Source organism: Lactuca virosa, chromosome 3 (assembly GCF_052849685.1).
Source record: "Lactuca virosa cultivar CGN04683 chromosome 3, Lactuca_virosa_CGN04683_v6, whole genome shotgun sequence".
Classification (NCBI taxonomy): domain Eukaryota; kingdom Viridiplantae; phylum Streptophyta; class Magnoliopsida; order Asterales; family Asteraceae; genus Lactuca; species Lactuca virosa.
Genome location: NC_136428.1, coordinates 432,883,306 through 432,909,343, shown reverse-complemented (window position 1 = coordinate 432,909,343; position 26,038 = coordinate 432,883,306).

Sequence of the window (26,038 nt, the reverse complement as noted above, 5' to 3'; positions counted from 1 at the left end):
CTCCTGGAGTTCAATAAAGTCCAGATCTAAGGTTTCCATCCAAAGGAAAGTCCATATCTCAAGTTTTGAATCATATAAGGCTCCATGGAAGACATAACAAGCATAAAAGAGGGTTTAATGGAGGAATACACAAGGTAATAACTTTATTACCTGAATGAGAAACAGATGGAGGCTAACTCTTGGATCTCCTTTCTCTTCTATGGACCTTCTTCTCTTCCTTCTCTTCCAAAGCCTCCAATCTAGCACAAACACACTCAAGCTCAATAATGGGGGCTAGGGTTTACAGGGGAAATGCTCTAAAGGTGCTGGAGGCTGGGGTGGGAGGCTATAATGACGTTTACATAGGGTACAAACCCTTGAAATTAGGGCTTCATCCAGACAGGCAGACTCGCCGAGTCCCAACATATGGACTCGCCGAGCAGCCAACTTAAATCGTGTGATCATCCCGTCACTACTCAACGAGTCGGGCTACAGACTCGTCGAGTACCCCTTAAGAAAATGAAAATTACTTTATTAATTCACATACCGGAAATGGGGCATTACAATTCTCCCCCACTTATCTTAGACTTCGTCCTCGAAGTCTGCTGCTGCTGAATCTATGAATATCTCTGGATAATGCTCCCTCATCTCCTCCTCGGTCTCCCACGTCCACTCTGAACCCTTTCGGTGCTGCCACTGCACCTTCACTAGCTGTACTACCTTGTTCCTCAAGGTCTTCGTTTTCCGATCCAATATCGCAACGGGCCTCTCAATATAATTCAGGCTGCTATCAACCTGAATATCCTCCAAGGGTACAACTGCTGACTCGTCCGCCAAGAACTTCCTCAACTGAGAAACATGAAAAGTGTTGTGGATCTGGCTAAGCTCTGTTGGAAGGTCCAACCGATAAACAACCCGACCCACCCGGGCCAGAATCATAAATGGACCAATGAACCTGGGGCCCAACTTGCCCCTCTTCCGAAACCTGATAACACCCTTCCAGGGTGATACCTTCAGGAGGACCATATCACCCACCTGAAATTCCAAATATGAACGCCTCTTGTCGGCGTAACTCTTCTGCCGACTCTGCGCAGTCTGCAGTCTGCTACGGACCTGCTGGATCAACTCTGTGGTCTTGAGTACCACCTCTGTACTCCCCATGACTCTCTGACCGACCTCACCCCAACAGATTGGGGTCCTGCACCTCCTCCCGTAGATCATCTCGAAGGGAGGGTGGTCAATGCTGGCGTGGTAACTGTTGTTATACGAAAATTCCGCTAACGGAAGATACGTATCCCAACTGCCACCGAAATCTAAAACACATGCCCGAAGCATGTCCTCAAGAGTCTGAATCGTCCACTCGCTCTGCCCGTCCGTCTAAGGGTGGAATGCGGTACTGAAATGGAGACGAGTCCCCATCTCGTCATGAAACAGTTTCCAGAATCTGGAAGTAAAACGGACGTCTCGGTCTGACACTACCGAAACAGGCAATCCATGTCGTGCCACCACCTCACGCACATAGATATCGGCTAGCTTCTCAGCCGATATGCTCTCCTGGATCGGTATAAAATGGGCGCTCTTGGTCAGCCGATCCACTATGACCCAAATCGAGTCAACTCCACGTGCGGTTCTGGGAAGCTTAGTGATGAAGTCAATAGTGATATCCTCCCATTTCCACACCGGAATGTCTAACGGCTGCATCTTGCCGTGGGGTCTCTGGTGTTCTGCCTTGACCTTCCTGCAGGTCAGGCATCTCTCTACGTACCAGGCTATGTCCCGCTTCATGCAGGGCCACCAATAGTCGGGTCGAAGATCTCTATACGTCTTCGTCGCCCCAAGGTGGATGGAAAATCGAGACTTATGGGCCTTTTCCATCAACACTTGCCGCACTCCGCCCCAGTACGGTACCCAAACTCTCTCATGAAGAGTCAACAATCCCCGACTGTCATAATCAAAGGAAGCTACTCGGCCTACTATTCTCTCACACTTCTGCCTCTCCTCCTTCAGGCCCTCAACCTGAGCCTCGCTGATCTGCTCCAACAATGGAGTAATCACTGTCATCCTCAGACAAATATCCCTGATCAGGGCGGCTACCGCCTTGCGGCTCAGGGCGTCGGCCACTACGTTGGCCTTGCCCGGATGATAAAGGATCTCACAGTCATAATCCTTTACCACATCTAACCATCGTCGCTGCCTCATGTTCAGATTTAGCTGATCCATGAGGTACCTCAAACTCTTGTGATCCGTGTAAATGACACAGCGGACCCCATAGAGGTAATGTCTTCAAATCTTGAGAACAAACACTACTGCCCCCAACTCCAAGTCATGTGTCGGATAGTTAGCCTCGTGAGGCTTCAACTGTCTAGAGGCGTAAGCTATCACATGGCCTCGCTGCATCAAAACCGCTCCCATACCTGTGATCGAAGCATCACATACGACTACAAAATCCTCTACTCCCTCTGGCAGGGTAAGAATCGGCGCCTCGCACAATCTCTGTCTGAGGGTCTCAAAAGTTGCCTGCTGCTCAGGCTCCCAGCGGAACACCACCGACTTCTTGGTCAGTCGGGTGAGCGGAACTACTATCTTGGAGAAATCTTGAATGAATCTCCTGTAGTACCCTACTAATCCTAGGAAGCTCTGAATCTCATTTGGAGATCTCGGGACCTCCCACTGCATCACGGCCTCTATCTTGGCCGTATCCACTAGTATACCCTTCTGGTTGACGAGGTGTCCAAGGAACTGCACCTCGCGCAACCAGAACTCGTACTTGGAGAACTTCGCGTAAAGTCTCTCCCTCCTCAGCGTCTCTAACACCTCTCTCAGGTGCTCCTGGTGCTGCTCCTGAGTCTTGGAATAAACCAAGATGTCATCAATGAACACTATCACAGATCGATCCAACATCGGTCTGCATACGCGGTTCATGAGGTCCATGAACCCGGGTGGAGCGTTGGTGAGCCCGAACGGCATCACCACAAACTCATAATGACCATAGCGGGTCCTAAAAGCGGTCTTCTGCACATCCTCCTCCCTGACCCACGTCTGGTGATATCCTGACCGTAGATCAATCTTAGAGAACCAAGATGCTCCCTGAACCTGGTCAAACAAATCGTCTATCCTCGGGAGTGGGTAACGGTTCTTCACTGTTACCTTGTTCAACTCCCGGTAATCTATGCACATACGGTGCGACCCATCCTTCTTCCTCACGAAAAGGATCGGGGCTCCCCATGGTGAACTACTCGGCCTGATGAAACCCTTGTCTAGCAGCTCCTGCAGCTGTGTAGACAACTCCTGCATCTCTGGAGGAGCCAGTCGATATGGTGCCTTGGCTATCGGAGCCGCACCCGGAACCAGGTCAATCCGAAACTCGGCCTGTCTTTCCGGAGGTATCCCAGGTAAGTCCCCTGGGAATACGTCTGGGTACTCTCGTACTACTGGTACATCATCAACGATCGCCTTACCCTTCTCCCGGGCATCTATAACATATGCGACGTACCCTGCACAACCCTGCTGAACATAGCGCCTCGCTCTCGCTGTGGAACACAGAATCGGTCCGCGCTGTGGCCTCTCGCCCTGAATCACTAACTCTCCCCCACTGGGAGTGAAATGGGGCGTTACAAATTCGTTTATCTCCCTGTTCTAGAACCCTACGAGGGTTAGTTTCAGTTGCCTTGGGAAGGTTGTGGTTCTCGGGTTTGTGGTTGTGTTGCTCAGGTTGTCTGGTATGTTAGGGATGGTGATGCATAATTTCGAGGACAAAATCTAATTTAAGTGGGGGAGAGTTGTAACGCTCTATTCCGAAATGACTCCTAGTCTGAGGCTGTGGCTCGAAGGTCGGTCATTATAAGGATTATGGCTCTTGGGAAGGTAATATCTAGGCCATTTTGGGTGCAGGTGATGTATTAGAAGTGATCCGGGTGTTCGGTTCGTGTTTTGGAGCCTAGGGGTATTTCGGTAAAGTGACAGTTCGGGCTTTTGTGGAAAATGGATTTTTGTTCGGAAGGTCTTAAGAAAGGTTTGAGTTATTAGAAGTGTAGGGCTTCTCGTCACCTTTCCGTGGATATAAGGATCGTCGGAATCGGGTTTATAACGAAGAAGTTAAGGCCTTCGGAAGTTTCGTGGTTTTCAGGCTTAGTCGAGTACACGGGGCGTACACAAAGTGTACGCGGGGCGTACTAGCAAAGAAGGTAGTACGTTGGGCGTACCTTGGAGTACGTTGGGCGTACAGACCAGGAGGATCGCGAATGTTCCTCGGAGTACGCTAGGCGTACCATATGTACGCTGGGCGTACTCCAGTCAGATCAGAACCCTATTTTAGGGTGTTGGACCCTATTTAAACTCCTTATATCATAACCTAACCCTAATATCTCCAGTCTTCACCCCTCTAAACCCTATAAATCATCTTATACAATTCATGGTTGCATTTTGAGCTTTTGGAGTCCATTATTGGAGTGTTTGGCCCATTTTCAAGAAGGTGGAGTTAGATGTAAAGATGGAGATCAAGGAGAAGCTTATGGGTCTGGATTTTGTGACTCATTTTCAGCTTGATGAAGGTATAAAGTTCTGAACTTGACCATTTAATGCTTAGATCTATTATGTTGAGTTTTTGGATCTTTTTGGTCCCAAGAATGGAGCTTTATGGTTCCAAATCCGGTTTTAGGCTTAGGGTTGCCACCCTTGGTGCTAACTAAGTCCCTAAGGCCAAAAAGTTGCCATCTTGGAGGTCTTAATGGATTCATGCAAGAGTTATGGTCATTTTCATGGAAGTAGATTGTTATACTCTGATTTTGGGTTCATGTGGGTCATATAAGACATCAAGTCAGTGACTTTATGGATTAAGACGTTCGGTAGAGCTCAGATCTGTAATTTGGTCCCTTGGTTTGAAGCATTAAGCACTTAATAGATTTTGTGCATCAGCCGTTTGTACGTTGGGCGTACAATGTAGTACACTGCGCGTACAACCCTTTTGCCCAGTACGCTAAGCGTACAGAAGAGGTACGCTGGGTGTACGCTTTCAGGAGGACTTGGACCTTAGTGGGCTTCGGACCTTTGGGCCCTAATGGTTTTGGGCCTGGACTTGCTGTTTATTGGGCCTGAATGTATCTTGGGCCAATATTGGAATAGTTGGGCCTATTGGGCCTTGTGGCCCAATATAGAAATGGACTTCACATTGTGGGCCTCGGTTTGGGCCAATTCTTGGATTAGGTTCTTGTGGGCCTTCGTGGGCCAATTGGGGTCAGGATTGTTGACTAAGGAGAATATTGGGCTTTAGAATAAAGTCCATTAGAAAGGTTCGGGCCCAATTTGGAAAATTGGGCCATTAATGGTTTTATCGACATTATTGTGTTGGGCTTTCGTTTTGGTGTGGGCCTTAGTTTTGGATCATACTGCGCCATGGGTAGAATGGTAATTTTACCCCATGCATGGATTAAGGATTATGGTATGGGACCTAATTGCTAATTGGGTATATTGATTGGTATTGCTAGCTCGGGAAGTGGACAGGGTAGCAGCTAAGGATTTCTTTTGGGAAGCTTCTGCATTCGAGGTGAGTCTCCTCACCATATCAATGGGTCTAAGGCACCAAGGCCGGCCCATTATGCATTATGTGATATGCTAGTTGATTTCGTGTTATGTGGTATGCTAGTTGATTATGTGGTATGTGATATGCTAGTTGTTTTTGTGTGTTGTGTATGGAAGACCTCGGGGGGGTCCCGAGGCACTTAGGTGTAAGACCTTGGAGGGTTTCCTTGGCTTCCTAGGTCAAAGACCTCGGGGGGTTCCCGAGGCATTGGGCTAAGACCATGTGGGGGTTCCCATGGCACCCGGAGTAAGACCCTGGAGGGTTTCCAGGGCTTCCTTACGTATTGTTTTGCATGGCTTATGTGTTCTGTATAGCTGTTTAGCTAGCATGATATGTTGTACGTGTTTGTGTGTGGGTATGCTATGGGGAACTCACTAAGCTTCGTGCTTACAATTTTGTTTATGGTTTCAGGTATCTTTGTTTTGGAAAGGAAGGGCTCAGCTTGATCGCAGTGCACACACCCATGTTTTCCGCAATGAAGGATTTTGGGATGAACTCTGATAAATGTTTTTAATTAACAATGTTTTGGAATGATTGGAATAAATGATATCTATGTTTGGGTTATATTAAAAATGAAAATTTTACCCCCGATTTTTGGGTCATTACATGGAAGAGGGGAAAGTTGGGTCCCCGCTACATTGGGCCATTCAAGATTATTGCCAGGGTTGGCATGGTGGCGTATATACTGGATCTTCCGAAGGAGCTCAGTCAGATCCACAACACTTTTCATGTTTCGCAGCTGGGGAAGTGCATATTGGACGAGGAGGCGGTTGTGTCATTAGATGATATTTAGCTCGATGAGCACCTGAATTATGTTGAGAGGCCGGTGGCTATTCTGGAGAGAAAGGTGAAGATCTTGAGGAACAAAGAGATACCTTTGGTGAAGGTTTAGTGGGAGCATAGGAGGGGATCCTAGTGGACTTGGGAGCCGGAGGCAGAGATGCGGGAGCATTATCCAGAGTTGTTCGTCGTAGCAGACTTCGAGGAAGAAGTCTAGTTCAAGTGGGGGAGAATTGTAACATCCCGACTCACAGATATAAATTTTAAAGCTTTTATATTCAACTTTTAGACCTACTCGACGAGTTGGCTGCCCCAACTCGTCGTGTAGAGATTGATCAGGCCGCGTGAACTTTAGGACCTACTCGACAAGTTGGAGGACCCAACTCGACGAGTTGAGACTGTGCATGAAATCCCTAATTTTTAGGGTTTGCACCCTATGTAAGGAACCTTAACTCCTCTCCCCCAGCCTCCCTTACCACCCTATCGACCAGAAGAAAACCCTAGCAAGCTAACCCTCCATTTTTGGGCGTGTGAAAGGCTAAGTGTGTGTGTTTTGGTGCATTTCTTGAAGAGGGTTGAAGATTGAGGAGCTTGGATCAAGAAGAAGGCTGTAAATCAATTGTCTACTTTGTATTGGCAACCAATCGGAGGTATAAAGCTAACACCTTGACTCTTCATTGATTAGATCTTACCTTGTGATAGAAAATGGTCATTTCTAGGGAAAAATGGAGTCACCTTTGGGTTGGAGCTTGTCACAAGGACATGGTTTCAAATCTGGACTCCTCTAGGCCCTTAGAGTCATAAAGTCATGGACTTTATCAAGCTTTAGCCTTCTCCATGCCCTAAACCTCATCTTGGACATGGTTTTAGTGTTTTAAGCCTTGTAGGACCTTGAATGCACGTAAAGTCAGCAACTTTACGTGGTAACTTCACCTTAGGAAGCTAGATCTCGAGTTTGGAGCTTTGGACCTGACTGGAATGAGCTGAATGCAAAATGGCTGAAGCAACTCGACGAGTTGAGTCGGGTTTTCCCGCTTTCTGGATTCCGAGTGAACTCGACGAGTTGATAGGATAACTCGAAAAGTGGTAAGGGTTTTTAATGAAAATCTGGACATTACATGGACTCGACCAGTTGGTTAGCAACTCAGCGAGTTGACTCGAGTTTTCACGGTTTTTCTGAGTTCTGAAGGAACTCGACGAGTTGGGTCAACATGAGCTGTTGACCTTGACCGTTGACTTTGACCTTGACCAAGGATTGACCAAGTTTGACTTCTGAGGGCATTTTGGTAATTTAGGTCTTGATAGAATTGGTCCTATGGTGGTTGTAGGTGTTGGAATTTGTAATTGTGTTTCGGGAGGTTGATATTACCATCCAGTGCTACTTGTGAGGTGAGTTCTCCTCACTATACTGACAGGGTCTACGTCACCAAGGTCGACCCTTTGGATTGTTATCCTGGTTATAGTATGCTTGTATGCAATTATGATCTGTTAGATCAGTATCCTGGTAGATAGGATGTTGTTATGCAGTTATGATCGGTTAGATCGGTATCCTGGTAGATAGGATGATGCTATGTTAGTGATATGTATGATTTGTGCATGTTTGTTGATTGTTTATATGTTATGAGTATGTCGACATATGTGTGTATGGTTGGGTTGAGGCGGTCTTGCTTTGTGATGAAGGTCAACAGACCCAGGGAGGTCTCGATAGACTGAAGGCCCTGCGAGGCGGACCAGTCATGCCAAAGGCCCGGCAAGTGGTCCGGACAGGCTGTAGGCCCTGCGAGGCGGTCTAGACATGCCGAAGGCTCGGGAGCGGTCCAGTCACTATAGGCCCTGCGAGGCGGTCCAGTTAGACTGATGAATCAGTATGTGTACTGTTTGTTATGATATTGTTATGGTTTGTATGGCGTTGGTATTTTGGGGGTAACTCACTAAGCCTTCGAGCTTACATTTATGGATTATTGTTTCAGGTACTTCGGATGACCGCGGGAAGGCGAAGGCATGATCATTCACTTCCTCGATTTGTAATTGTGATTTCTGGGAAAACTCTGATATTGTAACATCCCAAGATTTGCCATTTATAGTCCTTGGGGACATGAAAGTCTAAGGGCTAGATTGCAAATATTGAGATCAGGAGGATTACGCTGCGCGTACATAAGGGTACGCCGAGCGTACTAGGCGCGCCCTAGTACGCTGGGCGTACACTTGTGTATGATGGGCGTACTCATGGCAGAAGGAAACCCTAATATCTAGGGTTTGGGGACTATTTAAGCAACATTATGAGCACAAGACCCTCCCTTACTGTCACACCCCCAAACCGGAACGGCGGAAACGTTCGGGGGCGGAGGACGTCATGTTTAGTATCACAACACATGTATAATAGTAAGCATAGTAACAAACAACCATTGTATTAATATTAAAGTGTTTACAAAGTAGTGATTCATAAAAGATTGAATCCAAAAGTAAATAACAAAACAAGACATAAAGCTACTATACTTCATCTTCTGAATCCCAGTGTGCGTACATGTCTACTAGTTTTCTGAGAATACAAGTTATTTTGAAAGAGTAGATCAACATTTAAGCTGGTGAGTTCATAAGTATTTTAGTGATGTAAAGTAAGTTGTAAGTTCTTTTTAGAAAAGTTCGCATGTTTCCTCCAGAAGATCCTATATCTTCTGATAAGATGAAAGATAAGTAAAAATGACTCTACAATCCTTTCTATGAGTGCTAAATGGATACAAGTTATATAGAATCCCGATCAAACAAACAATCGATTGTGTGAATCTGCCCTAAGCCCACAACCAAACAAGGAACATGAAATGAGGTGGAAGTCACACATCCCATTGTTTGTTAGATCTTTACTGTATATAACCCTGGTGTATTCATTTGGTACTCATGGAGTTAACAGTAATAGTTCCTTTATTTGATGAAAAACATTCTTTAAGAAAAACCCTTATTTCCTTTAGTAAAAATGGTAACCACAATAGTTCCTTCTATAATCACTTAGTTTATACAAGCTATATATAATCTAATATCGAATGGATAGTTAATTGTGTGAATCTGCCCTAAGCCCACAACCAAACAAGGAACAAGAAGTAAGGTCGAAAGCACACATCCAACTGCTTATCGGATATTAATTATCTATAACCCTGATGTACAAACTAAGGTATTATAGAATGAACCACTAACGGTCCTTTAAGTTATCATGGTTTAATAAAATGGATTAAACCCTTTTCTGATAAGTTTCTAGTTTAGCCTACTAAATGTTCTAACTGAAAAGTATGTTTTGTACTAGAAAACGATGTATCGAATTTGTGTACTATGACCTGACCTATACCTGGTACTCCTTATGATTACTTGGTGTATACAGAATATATATATAATTAAATTTGGATAGATAGTAGACTGGGTGCATCTGCTCTAAGCCCACAACCAAACAAGGAACAGGAAATGAAGCGAAAAACACACACTCTACTGTCTACCGGACCCGATTAATATATATCCCTGATGTATGTACTAAGGAATCATAAAGTTAGCATTATAGGCCCCTTTCTAAGTGAATGTACTAAGACTCGACTGTACTGTTTGCCTTTTGTATGTCTTCCCAAGTTTAAGACTATCTTTACTAGAAAATAGTTTGCATTACTTTTATGGGAGAAGATCACCATATGAATGTAATGGGAAAATGAAAGTATTCAATAATATTGAATAAGCAATTACTGAATCACTAACTACCTTAAAACTAGATTGTTAATTAAGGTTAAAATGTGAGATGATTGTAATCATACTGATACGACACGTGTTTAACACGACGACCTAATGGCGCCGAAACTGTTGTGACATTTATCACCCGTAGACTTACAAATCCCACTGTAGCTAGTATCAAGGTGTGGGGTGTCAATCCCGTATAGATCTATACAAAAATTCATGCTCTCCCTCCAGGAGACTCTGATTACAAAACGCAACCTAGCAAGTATATTGCTAAGTCATGAAGTAGTGGTTTCACATTATTGTTATCTTATTCTTGTTATAGTATGTTCCTTCTGTTCTAGTGTATAGTATGTTCCTCCCTGTTTCTCTTTATAGTATGTTCTTTCTGTTCTTGTTATTGTATGTATTGAACCCCTAAACTATACCTATTATAGTTTACTAGTGTGTTTACTTGAACTGTTACTGACTTGAATAAAAGACTCATTTATCTACTGAGTTATGATTATACTTTAAAAACAGTGTTTTATAAACAATAAAGTAACATAACTTAAAAGAGTTTTTGAAATGGTTTTGATCACTTATAAAAGCATAAGAAATCCTTTAACGTGATGGTTATCACAAATAACATTTACACAATTATCATTATGTTCAACTTGTATTCACCCCCCCCCCCCCCCTTAAAAGCATTTAAAACATTTAAAAGATTGATTATAGGGGTATGAACTCACCTTATGTGGGTGATTCAATTGCAGATTCGTGTAAGGATGAGAAGTTCCACGAATGAATTCCTGAGACACAAACAAGTCCTAAATGACATATAATGGCATATATAGGCATGTAATTAGTGTTTTACACAACCAACATGCAAGGAAACACCCTTAGGGACTAGGAAACACTTGCTAGAAAGTGTTACAATCACATGTGATTGTTTACAAGGGGTGTACGACCACTTAAGGGAGTGTACGGCCAAGGGGTGTATGGCCAAATGAGTGTACGACCGTACACTCATGGAAAACATGCAAAAGAGGGTGTTTGATCCATGGGGAAACTAGTGTGTCAAGTGCACAACAAGTGGATGGACAAGGCTTTCATTTTTGGAGGGACTTGAGGTGTGTACGGCCACACCAAGTGTGTACGGTCGTACACCCTTGATGATCTCGAGTTTGATGATGTTTTAAGGCTATGAATCAAGTGTTTAACATGTCTAACTAGATGATAGAGGGAATACTCACACTTTTGAGGGTCTTTAGGGGGTTCACAGCCCAAGAACAAGTGTGTGTTCTTGGTGAAATGGATGAAGATTTGAAGATCTATCATAAAGAGTTGTTTTCATGGATGAATCAAAGGGTGATACTAGATTTAAGAAAGATGACAACTAATAGATGGAAGAATCACTTACTTTTTTGACGGGAAATCGAAGTGATCTTGATGATAGTTGAGAGAGAATGGAAGTTCTTTGAGGTGAAAGTGTAAGAATGAAGAGAAATGAAGGAGATCTATACTTATGGGGGATAGTTCACGACCACCTTGGGTGTACGGCCGTACACTCCCCTTGAAGGAGTGTATGGCTCGAATACAACTCGATGAACTTAAGATAACATAACCCTACACCAATCCTTAAGTTTACTAGGCTTAGAACTCATAAAACGATCCTTAACAATGCTAAAAGATAGCAGAAACGAGTCTGACTCTGGATTGATTGGCTGGACTTTCAAGACAAAAATTTTTGGGTTGTCACACTTACCCCAGCCTCCACTGCTTAGAGTTGTTTTCCTCAAACCCTAGCCATTTCCTTAAGTGTTTGAGATTTTTGAGTGTTTCTTGAGTGTTTTAAGAAGAAGGTGTTGCATCAAGGAGTTGGAGAAGAAGATCAAGCTTGTAGATCTGAAGTTGTTTTGTGCCCTAGAAGCTCCAGAAGGTAAAAAGCTTGGAACTTTATACTTGTATGAGATAGATCTAGTCATTTTAGCTTTATGGAAGCATTCTTGTCCCCAAATTCCCAAAATGGTGCATGTTATGATTTGGACGAAATAAGCTATCCTTTCAGACCTTAGAGGAGGTCCTAAGTGATAAAAATGAAATCCCAATGGCTTAAGATGTTCCATGCTTGGAGTAGGAAGGTCTTAATGGATTAAGACCTAGTATTAAGAGCTTTCTGGATGTCCAAAGTGATAAAGTTCGAGACTTTATAGTCCTATGTCACATTTGGTCGATGGATCTGGAGTTTGGGCTTAAGTGCTTAAGCCATTAAGCACTTATTAGGGTTTTGGTGAAACTCCTCGTATGCCCAACGTTAATCCCATATGCCCAGCGTACTGGGTCAACCACCCCGATGGTGCTCAACATCTGGACGAGTACGCCCCGCGTACCAGAGAGTACGCCCAGTGTACGTCCTCTGTTGGGCCTTTGACAATTAGGCTTCGGGTTTTTGGGCTGTTTATGGACTAGTCGGATTTGGGCCTTTGCTGGACTTTATGATTATAATGTTTTGGGCCAAGTTTTGATGATGGATCTTGGAATGAGGCCCAATTAGGGAGTTGGGCCCAATTTGGTAAATTGGGCCAATAATGGGTTTTGCTTATGGGCTTTCAAGGTTATGGAATTGGCTTTGGGCCTTGGCCCAATAAAGAGAATGGACATGATGGATTATGTGTACCCCTAGTCAAGATTGTTATGTTGTGTAATGACTTGGTATTTATTATTTGGATAGTTTGAGATTTTGGTATGACAACGATTCGGGAGTCGGTTCTTCAGTTCAGATCGGCATTGCGAGGTGAGTTATCCTCACTGTACTCAAGGGTCTAAGGCACCAAGGTCGGCCCTTTGTTTTGTTATTGGGATTATTACTGTTGTGATATGTTATTTCGGTATCCTAGTAGATAGGATAGTTATATGCTAGTATGATCTGTTAGATTGGTATCATGGTAGATCGGATGTGGTTATGCTTAGTGACCTATAGTTGGTGTGACTGTCTGCATGCTAGTTGTTATGCCAGTTAGGTAGATGTAATGCCCCGATTCTTAGGTATTGATTTTATAAGAATTTTCTTTTTTTCAAGGTCTACTCGACGAGTTGGTTGCCCTACTCGTCAAGTAGCAGCGAGTTGGTCCGCGTGATTTAGTGACCTACTCGCCGAGTCCAAGAGGGGACTCGACGAGTAGGAGCTACCAGATGAAACCCTAAATTCCGGGGTCTTGCACCCTATTTAAAGGATCATTGGCCTCCCCATCCTCCCCTTTACAGCTTCTTGGCACCCTTATGTAACGACGTAATTTTTTCAAAACAATTTTTCATTTTAAATCATACTTTCATTCACACGATATTCATAAAAACATAATGTGTCCACTGTATTATAACAAAACATGTCCCAAGATCTCAATATCATAAACTCCATAAGTGTGTACGGATCATGCCGGCGCCTTCCCGCGATCCTCGCTAGTACCTGAAACACATATCATAACAACTGTAAGCATAAATGCTTAGTGAGTTCCCCAAAATACCACATACCACACATACGCCTTTCCAGGCCATAAACCTATAGGACCTTCCGATCCATGAGTCTCAGGGAATTTCATCCCAAATCCTGGTAGACCTTCCGGTCCTACCCGTATCGACCTTCCGGTCTGTAACCTCTTGACCTTCCGGTCCATATCATCTTGACCTTCCGGTCCATACCATACATAACATACATATCACATAACCGCATATAGCACATACATATCATAGCATACAAGACCTTCCGGTCACACATAAGTACCTTTCCAGGTACAGTATAGTGAGAAGACTCACCTCGTATGATGTCTAGCAACTCACGTGCTCGATATCCCTGAATCTCGAAACAACGACCTAGCCCCGCCTAATCACATAAATTAATTATTTCAAATCATTAACGGCTCTCAAGGCTAGACTACATTCCTTCCTACAATCTCACAGAAGGGTAAAAGACCATTTTACCCCTCCTTGACCCAAAAGTCCAAATGTTGACCAAAACCCTAAAAGTCAACGAAAGTCAACATGGAAGTATGCGGCGCGTACCAGCTCTTGTACGTGGGGCGTACTCCGGTGATCCAGAATCGGGGTCTCGGACCCTTACGCTGCGCGTACTGAGATTTACGCCCAGCGTAAATCTCAGTTTCAGCCTTTCTTGGATTTTGGTCTTAAACGGTTAAGACACTCCTTCAACTTCCAGATCTGACTCTCCTTAAACCTCTTATCCCATAAAGTCGGAACCTTTAAGCCTTTACATGGCTGTAAAGGTCCTTACACCCTCTAACACCTTTCCTTTCTCCTCCAAAAGTCTAGATCTCATGCATGGCTCAATATTTACGTCCAAGATTGCATTTTTATGAACATACAACTCATATAGTCCTGAAATATGATAGATCTAGGCCAATGGAGACTATTTGCTCATAAAGTCTCCATCTTGGGACCAAAAACCCTAGAAATTGGTCCAAGAAGCACACAACACAAAGGACAAGGCAAGTTTTGAGCTTTTTCCCTCAGGAAGAAGCTCCAACCTCTGAAAAGCTCAGATCTACTCTTTCCCACAAACTTCTAGCTTCCAAAATGGCCTCTTCTTCTCTTCCACCACCTTGAAATGTCACTTTGAAGCTTAGAACACCAACACACTAGCTAAGAAACGAAGGAGGACTCTCTTTTAGGGTTTCACTTTCTGGAATGGAGGCTGAGGTCAAGGCCATAGCATTCCTTTTATAGTGCACAAGTCTTATTAGGGTTTTGCATCTGGGCCGGTTACGCCCGGCGTAACCTTGGGTACACCCAGCATACCTAGGCGAGTCCGCGTCCAAATTAAGCGCATGAGTACGCGCAGCGTACTCTTCAGTACGCCCAGCGTACTCATTTGCTTTAATATTTCCTTTAAGCGGCCAAACTTCTCAACTTGGAAAAGAAGAGGGGTATAAGAGATGCACCTGAATTTCGGGATGTTACAATTTTCCCCCACTAGAACTAGACTTCGCCCTCGAAGTCTCATGCTGTAAATAACTCCGGATGCTGCTCCCGCATCTCTGACTCCCGTCTCCCAAGTCAGCTCAGACCCGCTCCGATGTTGCCACTGAACCTGAACCAGGGGCACCTCCTTGTTCCTCAGAACCTTGATATTTCGATCCACAATCGCGATTGGCCTATCAGCATAATTCAGGCTCGCATCCACCTGAATATCCTCCAGCGGCACCACCGCCGACTCGTCGGCTATACACTTCCTCAACTGAGACACGTGGAAGGTATCATGAATCTGGCTCAGCTCCGCAGGTAGCTCTAACCGATAAGCTACCTTGCCCACCCTCGCGGTCACCCTGAATGGACCGATGTACCGGGGCCCCAGCTTTCCCCTCTTCCTGAATCGGATCACTCCTTTCCAAGGAGATACTTTCAGGAGTACGAAGTCCCCCACCTGGAACTCCAACTCGGATCGTCGCCGATCCGCGTAACTCTTCTGACGACTCTGAGCCATCAGTAGCCTCTGTCTAACCTGTTGTATCTGCTCTGTCGTCTGCAGCACTATTTCAGTGCTACCCATCACATGCTGCCCCACCTCTCCCCAGAAAATGGGAGTCCGACACCTCCTACCATACAACAACTCGAAGGGAGGCATCCCAATACTAGAATGGTGGTTGTTGTTGTAGGAAAACTCAGCCAATGGTAGATACGTGTCCCAGCTTCCCCCGAAGTCCAACACATACGCTCGAAGCATGTCCTCGAGCGTCTGGATCGTCCGCTCACTCTGTCCGTCCGTCTAGGGGTGGTAGGCGGTACTGAAATGCAACCTCGTACCCAACTCCTCGTGGAATTTCTTCCAGAACCTGGAAGTGAAACGTACATCTCGATCTGACACGATCGAGATCGGTACCCCATGACGCGATACCACCTCCCTCACATACAACTCTGCCAACCTCTCGGCAGAAGAGCTCTCACTGATAGCAAGAAAATGCGCACTCTTCATCAGCCGGTCGACGATCACCCAAATTGCATCGACACCCCTCGCGGTCCTCGGCAATTTGGTGATGAAATCCATGGAAATTTGTTCCCACTTCCACTGGGGAACCTCGAGCGGCTGCAACTTGCCATGCGGACGCTGATGCTCGGCCTTAACCTTACGACATGTCAAGCACCTCTCGACAAACCACGCAACATCCATCTTTATACAGGGCCACCAATAATCTTTCTTCAGGTCCAAATACATCTTCGTGGCCCCGGGATGGATCGAGAACCTCGATCTATGCGCCTCCTCCATCAAAATGGTACGTGCCCCTCCTTCATACGGCACCCAAATCCGACCCTGAAAGGTCATCAGCCCTTGACTATCGGTGACAAACTCGGACACCTGCCCGATCACCCGCTCCCTCTTGCGGTTCTCCGGTATCACGGCCTCTGCTTGGGCCTCCCGAATGGTGTCCAACACTGGAGTCATCACAGTCAATCTCATATAAGTGCCTCGAATCGGGGCACTCTCCGCCCTACGGCTCAGCGCATCGGCTACCACATTAGCCTTGCCCGGGTGGTATACGATCTCACAATCATAATCCTTTACCACATCCAACCATCTCCTCTGTCGCATATTCAGGTTGGGCTGATCCATCAGATACTTCAAACTCTTATGGTCCGTGTATATGGTACACCGAACCCCATACAAATAGTGACGCCAGATCTTGAGGGTGAACACCACTGCCCCCAACTCCATATCGTGGGTGGGATATCTCGTCTCATGAGGCTTCAGCTGCCTCGATGCATACGCTATCACATGCCCCCTCTGTATAAGCACTGCACCCAACCCCGATATCGATGCGTCACAATACACCACAAAATCCTCCATCCCTTCCGGGAGGGCTAACACAGGGGCTTCGCATAATCTCTGGCGAAGTGTCTCAAACGAGGTCTGCTGCTCCGGACCCCATGAAAAAGCAACACATTTCCGGGTCAATCTGGTGAGAGGCACGGCAATCTTGGAGAAATCTCTGATAAATCTCCGATAGTAGCCGGCCAATCCCAGAAAACTCCTGATCTCGGTGGGAGATCTCAGCACCTCCCAACTCATAACCGCCTCAATCTTGGCCGGATCGACCAATATCCCCTTCTGATTAATGAGATGCCCCAAGAACTGGACCTCTCGCATCCAGAACTCACACTTGGAGAATTTGGCGTAAAGCCTCTCCGTCCTCAATACCCTGATAATCTCTCTCAGATGCTCCTCGTGCTGCTCTCTAGATCTTGAATACACTAAGATATCGTCGATGAACACGATCACCGAACGATCCAACATCAGTCTACACACCCTGTTCATGAGATCCATGAATGCTGCTGGTGCATTGGTGAGCCCGAAAGGCATCACCACAAACTCGTAATGCCCATAACGAGTCCTGAACGCTGTCTTCTGGATATCCTCATCACGCACTCTCATCTGGTGATATCCAGACCACATATCAATCTTGGAAAACCAAGACGCTCCCTGCAACTGATCGAACAAATCGTCGATCCTTGGTAATGGATAACGGTTCTTGACCGTCAACTTGTTCAACTCCCGGTAATCAATACATATCCGGTGTGAACCATCCTTTTTCTTGATAAAAAGGATCGGCGCTCCCCATGGCGAGCTACTCGGTCGAATAAACCCTTTCCCCAACAGCTCCTGAAGCTGCGAGGATAACTCCTGCATCTCTGTCTGCGGAAGGCGATAAGGCGCCTTGGCGATAGGCTCTGCCCCCGGAACCAAATCAATGCGGAACTCTACCTGCTTCTCGGGGGGCACACCCGGCAACTCCTCGGGAAAACATCCGGGAACTCGCGCACTATCGTAATGTCATCCACCGAACTTGGCCTCCCAGCGGCCTCTCGTGTGTCCATCACATAGGCTACAAACCCGCTGCAGCCTTGCTGTAGACTCTGTCTCGCTCTGTCCGCTGAACAGAACGCTGACCCATATCAGGTACCCTCGCCGTACACCGTAAGTACTCCCCCACTAGGGTCTCGTATCGTCACCAACTGTCGCTCGCAGTCTATCACAACCCCAAATCGGCTCAACTGATCCATGCCCACTATGACACACACGTCCCCCATCGCTATCGGGACCAGATCTATCGGGAACTCAACGCCGAAGATCTCGAGTACACATCCTCGTATCACCTCCGTAGCATATACCGCTCGCTCATCAGCTATGGAAACTCACAGAGGTCGACTCATCGCCTCTCGTCTGCTACTGATGTACCGACTAAACGCTATCGACACAAAAGATCGACTCGCACCCGAGTCAAATAACACTAAGGCAGGTACAGAACTCACAAGAAAAGTACCTACGCATATCATTATATAAGCATAATATCTCAACTCAACATAAATAAATAAAGAATACATACCGGCCACAACATCGGGCGTTGCTAGACCTCCTCCGCTGTCAACTGGAAAGCTCTCCCGCGAGCCTTCGGTGCCTCGGCCTTCGCTGGCCGAACCTCGGTAACCCTATCAGCAGGCGCAGATCCATGTTCTGATCTCTGATGTAATTGCGGGCACTCGGCCTTCCGATGGCCAGTCTGGTTGCAATGGAATCAAACCATAAATCCCTTGGGGCAATCCTTGACGATATGCCCCTCCTTGCCACATTTGTAGCAAGCACCCGATCGACAGACCCCATCATGTCCCTTGCCGCACTTCCCGCAAGTGCGACCCTTCTGGCCTCCAGATCTCGTATCCGCGGAGTTGGTCCGCTTGGCTGCCGGCTGAGACTGAGTCTGTCGCCGATCCATCCTCTGAGACTCGGCCTCCTCCCTGGCCTGAGTCTCCAACTCAATCTCCCTCTTCCGGGCAATTGCCTGGAGCTCAGCAAATGTCCGGTACGTCGAGTTCGACACGAACTCCCGAATGTCTCTCCTCAGTACGCCCAAATACCGGCTCATACGTGCCTGCTCGGTAGACACCTGCACAGGGCAAAACACCGCCCTCTCATGAAACTTTCGGGTAACCACAGTAACCGAATCAGTACCCTGCTTGAGGGTCAAGAACTCCTGAACCAACCGTTCCCTCTCCACCGGGGGAACATACTCATCTCTGAACATAGTGGTAAACCTCTCCCAGGTCACTCCTGAGATCTCCTCAAGAGTGAAGCTCGCCGTCACGAACTTCCACCAATCCTTCGCTCCCAATCGAAGCTGGTTCAACGCGAACCGTACCCTCAGATGCTCTGGGCATGAACACGTGTAGAAGCATCCCTCGATATCAGCAATCCATCTCATCGCAGCGATCGGATCATGCGTCCCATCAAACTCTGGTGGCTTCGTGTTGCTAAACTCCCGTAGCAACAACGAGTCACCTCCCTGAGGTCTGGCAACAACGAGTCACCTCCCGTAGCAACAACGAGTCACCTCCCTGATCGCCGCCGCCACCTCATCGTGGATCATCTGACGAAGCTCCTCGTCACTCACGCCACTCGGCTCAGGTCTGTGACGTGTCCCAACCATGATGTCTCTGAAATATAACATAAACATATCAGAAACTCGCTCGAGTATACTCGCACTCGATAACTCATCCCTACTTGTTCCTTAGTACCCAATGGATTCTTACTTAGGGTGCGCACTGCTTCGGTGTCTTCAGTAGTACAGGCCCTATACTACCGTCCACACCGAATCAGCATTCACTCTAAGTCCTCCTCCTTGGATCCCAAATCACAAGTACACTATATCTCACTGGCATAGGCTACCCTTCGGTAGGCCTCTCATCAGCTCCTCACTGCTACCTACTCGCTCTCAAGCATCACATAGCAGCAAAATCCTTCATAGGCTAAGGCATCACAAGTCAGGCCACTCTAGTCCTAATCTGAATACCTAGCCTACTCTATCATGCATATCATATCGTATCATATCTCATAACACATAATGTAAGGGTATTTTGGGAAATCACCGTTCGGGCGCTGGCTGATCGTACACACTGCTTCCTTCTGCCTTTCTCAAAACTTTTACTCTTTTAGAAAAATTGTTTATTTATGTAAAACTTTCTCATTTCCTCAGTTTAAGTTCAGATTCATCTGAAGATGCACCCGAATCCCTCAAACCAAGGCTCTGATACCAACTTGTAACGACGTAATTTTTTCAAAACAATTTTCGATTTTAAATCATACTTTCATTCACACGATATTCATAAAAACATAATGTGTCCACTGTATTATAACAAAACATGTCCCAAGATCTCAATATCATAAACTCCTTAAGTGTGTACGGATCATCCCGGCGCCTTCCCGCGATCCTCGCTAGTACCTGAAACACATATCATAACAATTGTAAGCATAAATGCTTAGTGAGTTCCCCAAAATACCACATACCACACATACCCCTTTCCAGGCCATAACCCTATAGGACCTTCCGATCCATGAGTCTCAGGGCCTTTCGTCCCAAATCCTGGTAGACCTTCCGGTCCTACCCGTATCGACCTTCCGGTCCGTAACCTCTTGACCTTCCGGTCCATATCATCTTGACCTTCCGGTCCATACCATACATAACATACATAGCACATACATATCACATAACCGCAAATAGCACATACATCTCATAGCATCCAAGACCTTCCGGTCACACATAAGTACCTTTCCAGGTACAGTATAGTGAGAAGACTCACCTCGTATGATGTCTAGCAACTCACGTGCTCGATATCCCTGAATTTCGAAACAACGACCTAGCCCGGCCTAATCACATAAAGTAATTACTTCAAATCATTAACGGCTCTCAAGGCTAGACTACATTCCTTCCTACAATCTCACAAAAGGGTAAAAGACCATTTTACCCCTCCTTGACCCAAAAGTCCAAATGTTGACCAAAACCCTAAAAGTCAACGAAAGTCAACAGGGAAGTACGCGGCGCGTACCAGCTCTTGTACGCGGGGCGTACTCCGGTGATCCAGAATCGGGGTCTCGGACCCTTACGCTGCGCGTACTGAGATTTACGCCCAGCGTAAATCTCAGTTTCTGCCTTTCTTGGATTTTGGTCTTAAACGGTTAAGACACTCCTTCAACTTCCAGATCTGACTCTCCTTAAACCTCTTATCCCATAAAGTCGGAACCTATAAGCCTTTGCATGGCTGTAAAGGTCCTTACACCCTCTAACACCTTTCCTTTCTCCTCCAAAAGTCTAGATCTCATGCATGGCTCAATATTTACGTCCAAGATTGCATTTTTATGAACATACAACTCATATAGTCCTGAAATATGATAGATCTAGGCCGATGGAGACTATTTGCTCATAAAGTCTCCATCTTGGGACCAAAAACCCTAGAAATTGGTCCAAGAAGCACACAACACAAACGACAAGGCAAGTTTTGAGCTTTTTCCCTCAGGAAGAAGCTCCAACCTCTGAAAAGCTCAGATCTACTCTTTCCCACAAACTTCTAGCTTCCAAAATGGCCTATTCTTCTCTTCCACCACCTTGAAATGTCACTTAGAAGCTTAGAACACCAACACACTAGCTAAGAAACGAAGGAGGACTCTCTTTTAGGGTTTCACTTTCTGGAATGGAGGCTGAGGTCAAGGCCATAGCATTCCTTTTATAGTGCACAAGTCTTATTAGGGTTTTGCATCTGGGCCGGTTACGCCCGGCGTAACCTTGGGTACGCCCCGCGTACCTAGGCGAGTCCGCGTCCAAATTAAACGCATGAGTACGCGCAGCGTACTCATTTGCTTTAATATTTCCTTTAAGGGGCCAAACTTGTCAACTTGGAAAAGAAGAGGGTATAAGAGATGCACCTGAATTTCGGGATGTTACACCTTAAACCCTAAATCGTGTGTGTGTGTCTTTGGTGTGTTGAAGCTTAGAAGAGGAATCTTGGTGAAGAAACATTTGGGAAACAAGTAACTTGAAGCAAGGAAACTCGTTGGAAGCAGAGATCTACTCCAGTGGACACCCTTTTTGAAGGTATTAGGTTGTTACCTTGGCTCATTTCATTCTAGATCTCTTGTGGGTGGATTTTTGGGCTTTCCTAGTATATTTGGAAGCTTTGCTTGTGTATAAGCTAAGATCTGAAGTTGTAACTTCAGATCTGAACTCTCTTGGTTCTTTAAGTCCATAAAGCTTCCAACTTTTGCAAAGATGAGACTCTCCTTATGTGCAAAACCTCTATTGCAAGCTTGGTTTGTCATTTTAAGACTTTAGGGCCTTGCATGCACGTAAAGTTTTCAACTTTACGTGATAAACATGCCTTGGGGGACTGGATCTACAATATGGAGCCTTAGCATGGCTTAAAAAGCCTCTGTATGGATGAAGGACTGAATGGACTCGGCGAGTCGGATGATCAACTCGGCGAGTCCGATGAAGATTGCCTTGGGCTCGGCGAGTCATTCGATGACTCGACGAGTCGGCTAGTGTAACGCCCCGATTTTCAGGTATTGATTTAATATAAAGTTTCTTGATTTCAAGGGCTACTCGACGAGTTGGTTTCCCTACTCGTCGAGTAGCAGCGGGTTAGTCCACGCGTTTTAATGAACTACTCGTTGAGTCCAAGAAGGGACTCGACGAGTAGGAGCTGACAGAAGAAACCCTAAATCCCAGGGTTTTACACCCTATTTAAAGGATCAACAACCTCCCTTTATCCCCCTTGCAGTCTTTTGAGAATCAAACCAACCCTAATTCGTGTGTGTGCTTCATTTTGTGTGTTATAAGTTTTGGAAGGTGAATCTTAGTGAGGAAAACATGGAGAAACAAGTGGCTAGAAGCAAGGAACTTGTGGGGATCAAAAATCTACCTCAGTTAGCATCATTTGAAGGTATCAATTCGTCACCTTTACCTCATTTCTTTCTAGATCTCATTTGGGTGAAGTTTAGGGTTATTTTTGGCTTGGTTATGATGATATTGTGGAGTATGAGCTAGATCTGAAGTTGCAACTTCAGATCTGGACCCTTCTTGGGTTTTAGGTTCATAAAGTTTCAAGCTTGGTCATGTATGAAGCCTTCCTTGAGTGTAAAACTCCATTATGATCTTAGATTTGTCATTTAGAGCCTTTAGAGCCTTGCATGCACGTAAAGTTTGCAACTTTACGTGATAAACATGCCTTGGGAAGCTGGATATACAATATGGAGCCTTAGCATGGCTTAAAAAGCATCTGTATGGATGAAGGATTGAAGGGACTCGGCGAGTCATATGAAGATGGGCATGAACTCGACGAGTTGATGAACAACTCGGCGAGTCCGATGAAGATTGCCTTGGGCTCGCCGAGTCAGTCGATGACTCGACGAGTCGGCTAGGGTTTTCCCAACCTTTGGACACGTATGAACGCGACGAGTTGTAAGGGGAAAACTCGCCGAGTTGGCGAAAGAGTTACAGCCACTAACACTAGGAACTCGACGAGTCACTCAAGTGACTCGGCGAGCGGACGAGTATTACAAGGAACTCGGCGAGTAGCTGAGGGCACTCGACGAGTTGAGGTCAACATGGACTGTTGACCTTGACAGTTGACTTTGACTTTGACCATAATTGAACCAGTTGACTTATGGAGGACATTTTGGAAAGATTAGAAATTTACAAGTATGGTTTGCAATGAATATAGGGGGTGGAGTTCGTGGCAGTAATCCAAGAGCTTGAGTTTATCTTCGAGTCAACAGTGCGAGGTGAGTTACCTCATTATACTAAGGGGTATAAGGCACCAAGGCCGACCCATTGAATGTGTTATCCTAGCAGTGTTAGTATGTTGAGTATGAAGTTAATGTTGCATGCTAGTGGTTATGCCAGCTAGGGAAATCTGTAGGACTACCTGTGTTGTTATATAGTTATCTGCATGCTAGTGGTTATGCCAGTTAAGTAGATCTGTAGGACTACCTGTGTTGTTATATGATTATCTGCATGCTCAGTGGTTATGTTATCCCGTTTGTTAATAATTCTGGGGAAAACTCTAATATTATATATTTTGAAAACAAGTTGTAATGAATTAATGGTTTGAAATGTTTTTCAAAAGTTCAAATTTGGCATGATTTTTTCTATGGGTATTACAAGTTGGTATCAGAGCCTTGGTTTGAGTGAATTGGAGGAACATGAGTGTGAATCCAGTCTCAAATGAAGGAAAGGTTTTCAAAATGATTTATAAAATGGTTTTCAAATAAGTAACGGAGGATGCAGGGTGTACGATCAGCCGGAGCCAGTAAGTAGACCCCAAAATACCATACAGTTATTTGATTATGTGATATGTTAGAACAGCATGCTAGTGCTAGGCTAGGGATATTCAGGAGTTGCATGATAGAATTGCCTGATTACATGATGCCTCGTAGCCTAGGGTTTTCCTTATATGAAATTGACATCATTACTGTAGTTGCTTATTGTATGCATCACGGTTGTACATAATTAAGATCTTATAGCCTAAGAATGTTTAATTTGACCTTAGGGTAGAATTGAATATTCGAAAGTCTATAGGGTCCAGCGTTACGTATGGCTAGCATACACTAGTGCTGCAGGGTTGGTGGAAGTTTCATGGTTGGATGGGTCGTGAGAGGCCGTGAGACCAGTTATGAGATATCTAGCATTCCTCTAGGAGTAAGGATTGAGCACTCGCTATGTTTATGTATTAGTGGGGTGTTGTGGTGATACTTGAGACAAATATGGGTAGATGTGGAAGGTAGTATGGGCCCGTACTACTGAAAGCACAGGACCCATACGCGTATCAAGGAAGTCACAACCCCAGGGTTTAGTCGAGAGTTCGCTCCCAGTTGTTTATGTGGATTATCTGATATCTTGTGGTATGTTTCAGAATGGTGATGACGAGATGCTTTGTGACTGGATCCGGTTCAGGATCAGGATAAGGAGATGGGGGCCAGGAGGGGCCAACAGCACCTGAGCCCGTGGTGCAGATGGGTACAGAGGAGTTGGACGCCAGGATTCGGGAGATCATGCATGATGAGGTTGCTGCTGCTTTCCGGGCACAGCTACCGGAGATGTTTGGGTCTATTAAGACCGCCATGGTCGAGTACTTCGACGAGCGATACGCAGCCCTTGCGGAGACGGCTGTCGCTGCTGCTGCTTCGGCTGTAACAACGGCAGGGGGAGGAGGAGAAGCCACTCGGGGCTTCCAGTACAGGGACTTCGATAACACGAAGCCCCCTACTTTTGATGGGACGCAGGACCCCATCAAGGCTATGAGGTGGATCTCAGATGTGGAGGGGTGTTTCTTTACCTGCTCGTGCCCTACTAACCAAAAGGTCAGGTGTGCTCTGAACCTGCTAAGGTTCGGGGCCAAGGACTGGTGGAGATTGGCGACTGGGTCGTACACTGATGATCAGAGAGCTGTTGTTACTTGGGAGCAGTTCAGGGATATGTTTCGTGCCCGCTTCATTCCATGGGTCGAGCGGGAACGGTTGTCACAGGAGTTTTTGAGTTTGAGACAGGTTGGGGAGTCGGTGACGGAGATCACCCGCATGTTTACAGAGAGGGCGATGTTCTGCCCAGAGTTCGCTTCCGAGCAGGCTCAGATGACTCGTTATCTGAGCATGCTCAAGGCTGACATCCGTCAGTTTGTGTCTACCCAGCGATATGATACTCTTTTAGAGTTGCAGGAGGCCACTAGGCGGCGTGAGTTGGATATTGAGCTGCAGTTGAGGGAGCAGCGGCAGGCCCCGGCACAGTCGCAGTCGGTGCCGAAGCGGTCTAAGACCGCTGATTCTAGGACCGGGGGTCAGCAGAGCCGCACTTGTGGAAAGTGTGGCAAGGGTTATTCTGGTATGTGCCGAGCTGGTATTGGGTGCCACAAGTGTGGCAAAGAGGGGCATTACGCGAAGGACTGTCGCCAAGCAGTCCCGGTTCAGGGTATGAGGTTATGTTTTCACTGTGATCAGGTTGGCCACGTGAAGGCCAACTGTCCGTTACTTGCCGCTAAGCCGGCGCAGGTTTCCACGCCAACTACATTGAGGATTTTTGATGGGAGGCCAGTTAAGGCAGAGCCTCCGAAGGCTCAGGGGCGTGCCTTCCAGCTTACGGCCGAGGAGGCCAAGGCAGCACCGGATATGGTTGCCGGTATGTT